The sequence below is a fragment of the Lycium ferocissimum genome, unplaced genomic scaffold, assembly GCF_029784015.1.
Source record: "Lycium ferocissimum isolate CSIRO_LF1 unplaced genomic scaffold, AGI_CSIRO_Lferr_CH_V1 ctg28409, whole genome shotgun sequence".
NCBI lineage: Eukaryota > Viridiplantae > Streptophyta > Magnoliopsida > Solanales > Solanaceae > Lycium > Lycium ferocissimum.
The window spans coordinates 1-5,484 of record NW_026724234.1 but is presented as its reverse complement, the minus strand read 5'-3'; the positions used below and the strand labels follow the sequence as shown (position 1 = coordinate 5,484).

The following is a 5,484-nucleotide window of genomic DNA, read 5'->3' as shown; positions in this document are numbered from 1 at the left end:
TTGAAAACTGTATGTATATGTGCTTGTCTCTGTCCATATACACTTTACATCTGCATGAATGTGTAGATTGATTTGTTGGATGATGAAATGCAGTTACTTACTTGGAAACCGAATAACTGGTCCAATCCCCAAAGAGATTGGAAACATCACAAGCCTTATATTCCTGTGAGTACATTTCTTTGATCTCTCTCTCTCTCTTTAAAAATGTAAATGTCCAGATAATTCATACTTTGGTGACAATGTCTTGATTTGTTTTATGGACATTTGTGTTTTTAGAATCTTGGAATTCAACCAGATTTCAGGTAAACTACCTCCGGAGCTCGGGAATCTACCAAACATTCAAAGACTGTAAGAATCATTGTCCAAGTTCTTTTACAATCTACAGAAACTTTCAAAGAAATTACTAGCGTTGAAACTATGTTTATCTTTGTAGGCTTCTTAGCTCGAACAACTTGAGTGGCGACATCCCAAGTACATTCTCCAAACTTAAAACATTGACCGATTTGTAAGACTTCCTTTAATATTCTTCTGTATAGTAATGCATATTTTGCTGGAGATTCTGACACATATATATGAATATATATTAATCTATTGATTTGTAGCCGTATAAGTGACAACCAGTTCACCGGAACTATACCAGATTTGATCCAGAACTGGACAGAACTTGGAAAATTGTAAGCAGTTCTTTTAGCGTAATCAGATTCTTTCATTTCTTGTGGCTATTGGTGACTTACAAATGAGTGAAATGTTGTTTTGTTGCATGCGACAGGGTTATTCAAGCAAGTGGTTTAGTCGGACCAATTCCTAGTACCATTGGTTCTCTTACTAAGTTAACAGACTTGTAAGTACACCAACTTTGCCTGTGTGATTCATTGTTGTCACCTTAGTAGATTCATTATCAATAGTATTATTGTTTCTTTTCTTAATTTTGTTTTTGTAGGAGGATCAGTGACCTAAGCGGACCAGAGACTCCATTTCCGCCACTACAAAACATGAGAACGTTGGAGACATTGTTAGTTTGAGTCTAAGACTAAACAAATTCAGTAATAGTTTCTTTCCACTTTATTTGAGCTTAACTTCTACTTCCACTCGCTGTTCCTTTACAGGATTCTTAGGAACTGCAATCTTACAGGAGAGTTACCAACGTATCTTGGACCGATCACATCATTAAAACACTTGTAAGTAAACTACTTTTATTCTTTGCCCAGCATAATAAATATGAAAAAGAGAAAGTCAAGATGACACTGAGAGACTCATTTTAAGAGATCTTAGCTTTAATAAGCTAAGTGGACAAATTCCGTAGCATATATAGCTCTTTCCAACGTAGATAACATGTATGGACTCTCTGTTCATCTCCTCTTTTTTTTTTTGTTTAAAATCTATCTATGGATGAAAAGTTAAATGATATTGAATTTGTTTTCTAATCTTCCAGATATTTTACAAGTAACATGTTAAGTGGGGAAGTGCCAACTTGGATGGTAGACAAAGGAGATAACATGTGAGTTTTCTTCAACTATATATATATATATATATATATATATATATATAACACAATCTTTTGTAGCGACACAAATAACATTTTGTTTGGTAATTTATGTTGCAGTGATCTTACTTACAATGACTTTACCAATGATCTAAGAACCGCAGAATGTCAGAAGAGTGCTGTGTAAGAATAAGAAGAACAATAAAAATTCATAACTTAAAATATCAATATACATCTTACATTTTCTTCGTTCTTTTCATTCACAGGAATATGTTTTCAAGCACAAGCCCTTTAGTGGCAAATAACCAGTAAGCCTTTCTTTTCTTCTCATAAGTTTTAAAATCGTCTTGCTCATTAACATCACGGAAATATTATGCCATAGTTAAAGCAGGCAGTCAGACCAACTCTCAGTTCATCCTTCTTACTGAAAACTATGGCTACTTCAGCCTACTTCTCTCTAACACTGACTAGAATATTGATGTTATGTTGTTATTTTTTTCTACAGCTCAAACGTTTCCTGTCTGAGTAGCTATATATGTCCTAAAAGTAAGTCTTTGCACAAAACCATATCGCTGAAAATCTAGCAGCGAGTAGCTGATTTAACTTTGTTATTTTTTTTCCAGCTTTCTATGGACTTCATATAAACTGTGGTGGTACTGAACTTACATTCAATGGGACTAAGTATGATGCTGATACATCGGATGGAGCATCAACGAACACACTAGAAACGGTTGGATTTCTAGCAACACGGGGATCTTCTGATGATGAGCGGTCTTCCCAAAGGAGAAACCGTATGGGACAATAAGTCAGAGCTTACGATAGCAGATCCTAGTCTTATACACATGCACGTCTATCTGCAATTTCCCTCACTTACTACGCATTTTGTCTTGGTAAAGGAAACTACACTGTTAATCTCCACTTCGCTGAAATTATGTTCACTGGCAACCAAACATTTAGCAGTTTGGGGAGACGATTCTTTGATGTATACGTTCAGGTAATATACTTACAACTTTTCTTTAAAAGCATGTTTGAAACGATTGTAGTGGATTAAATCAATGTGCAGGGAAAGCTTGAGCTTAAGGATTTCAATATAGTAGATGAGGCAAAAGGTGTTGGAAGAGCTGTGGTTAAGAGTTTCCCGGTTATGATTACAGATGGGAAACTTGAAAATAAGATTGTTCTGGGCTGGCAAAGGAACTCAAGGACTTCCTACAAGAGGTGTATATGGGGCTCTCATATCAGCTGTATCTGTAGATCCAAGTAAACTTGCTAAACTTGAAACTATCTGACATAGAGATCACACTTATTTATTTATTTTGTTGACTTTTATCTTTAATGATCTTGTTGTAGATTTCATTCCACCTAAGGAAGCTGGCACTGGAAGTGGTGGAAACTCTATTGCCATGTTGGTTGGTGCTGTAGTTGCTTCGACGGTGTTTCTTGTGCTTTTAATCGGTGGTATCTTGTGGAGAGGTTGCTTAAGACCCAAGAGTCAGATGGAAAAGGTAGTTAGCAATAATTAATTTATTTTGAGTTAAAAACTCCCAAACTTAATGATGTTTCTTCTTATTCTTTTCAACACATTTCAGATTTCAAGAACTTGGTGGTTTAAAAGTCTAGATAAGTTCCTTCTTCACCTGAGGCAAATCAAAGTTGTTGAGGAAATCAAAAAACTTTGATCCAGCAAACAAGATCGGAGAAGGTGGCTTTGGTCCTGTATACAAGGTTAGCATCATAATGTAATTGACTTTTTGTTATGAGAAAATAGAATGATGAACAATACTTCCTTTGTTTCCAAAAATAAATATTATTTGTTTAATGCATACTAAAATTCAACTAAGTGTTTGAAGTATTTAAAAATTACTGATAATAAATACATTATTTTGTGATTTGACATTTTTAAAAATATAAATCAATAGAGTGATTAATAGGTATTTAATTTTTTAATAAAACAATATAATTTAGCATTATAATTTATGACTTCCTCCAAAGTGTTTTAACAAAAATCACTAAATCATCTAATTCTCCTACAGTTTAAAAATTTCCAGATTCAAATTTCAGATTCAATACACCCCTAAAAAAGATTTAATTTTAATCATTTTCTTTTAAGATTCATTTTAACATAATCAAATAAAATAAATATATTAAATTATTTAAAAATGTGATTTTGTTGATCTGTGTGAATAAAATTTAATTTAACAACAAATTTTAGACTAAGTTTACAATTTTATTTTTTTAAATTGCAACTTACTATTACTAATTCATATAAAATGTACTGAAAACATAAATCTTATCTTTTAAAAATAAACTTTTTGCCATTTCTTTCGAGAGATAGTAGACTAGTTGTCTGAAGGTTTTGTCTATTGTATGAATCCAGGAACATTGACAGATGGAACCGTAATGGCAGTAAAGCAGCTATCATCGAAATCAAAACAAGGGAACCGAGAGTTCTTGAACGAGATTGCTATGATTTCTGCTCTACAACATCCACATTTGGTTAAACTATATGGATGTTGTGTCGAAGGTGACCAGCTTTTGTTAGTTTACGAGTACTTAGAAAACAACAGTCTCGCTCAAGCACTTTTCGGTTAGTGCACACTTTCTAAAGCATTAAAACACTATGTTAGTCAGTAACAACTAACAATAACTATTTTGTTTCTAAAGGTCCTCAAGAGACTCAAATAAGGCTAGATTGGCCAACTAGGCAGAAGATTTGCGTTGGAATAGCAAGAGGTCTGGCTTATCTCCACGAGGAATCAAGACTCAAGATTGTACACAGAGACATCAAAGGCACTAATGTTTTGCTGGATAAGGAACTCAACGCAAAGATTTCGGATTTCGGTCTAGCTAAGCTTGATGAAGAAGAAAACACACACATCAGCACACGAGTCGCAGGAACATAGTGAGTCAAACAAGAAGTTTAAGCTCTATATATGTAGATTTTTTTATAACCAAAACAAACTTGTTTATGCAGCGGATACATGGCTCCAGAATACGCCATGAAAGGTCATTTGACAGATAAAGCAGACGTCTATAGTTTTGGAGTTGTGGCCCTAGAAATCGTTCATGGAAGAAGCAACACGATTACACGTTCCAGAGTCGAGACCTTCCCAATCTTCTTGACTGGGTAAGTTATTATCTTTTCGACTCTAAACCCTAAAAAGAAACAAAAAGATGACTCTGAATCCTCAATATATTTGCAAAGGTACACGTTCTAAGGGAGCAAAACAACCTGATGGAAGTAGTAGACCCGAGGCTTGGAACAGATTACAACAAGAAGAAGCAATGACCATGATCCAGATAGGATCCTCTGCACTAGTCAAGTTTCGTCGGAAAGACCGTCGATGTCTACGGTGGTGAGCATACTTGAAGGAAGTTCCACGGTGAATGTTGACAAGCTTCTTGAAGCTTCCTTCAACAAAGGAAACGAGAAAGACGAAGAGAGCATGAGGGCGATGAAGAAGCATTACGCGATGATAAATGAAGAGGAGATGAATATGTTGGATCATACTTTTAGCACCGACGGACCATTCACGTCGTCTTCTACGTCCACGGCCAACCCCAGCGATCTTTACCCTCTTAAGGTGGATTCTGCTTATTGGAACTCTAGGGCCGTTTAGTTATGCATTATGTTCCAAGAAAAAAAAACATTATGAAACAGTAATTTGTGTTTTCTTTTTATTTTCCTTTCTGTAAAAATTACTTTTGAATTTTGATAAATTTGTATTTAAGACAATTAGAAGGTTATGTTTCTTGAAGCAATATGAGATATATTTTTGCTGAAGGGAATCAACATGTCCAAGACAATTTAGATGAAATAATGCCAGTGAAGATAAATTATTGTTTCTTTTATTAGTTAGGGCTGTTTAGACCGAAGCCTAAATTAACCCCACATGGAGACACTATGGAACTATGCTTGATTACTAACCATAACAGTTATTTTGGATTATATAGTAATACGAAAAAATTGTTGTATTTTTACAAATCTTACCTCTGTTCAC

At 34.6% G+C, this 5,484-nt stretch overlaps 1 pseudogene; it reads left to right on the top strand.

The window, feature by feature from the left end:
* Positions 1-93: 93 nt before the first annotated feature.
* LOC132043744 (probable leucine-rich repeat receptor-like serine/threonine-protein kinase At3g14840) lies at positions 94-5,103 on the top strand (annotated as a pseudogene).
* Positions 5,104-5,484: the final 381 nt, after the last annotated feature.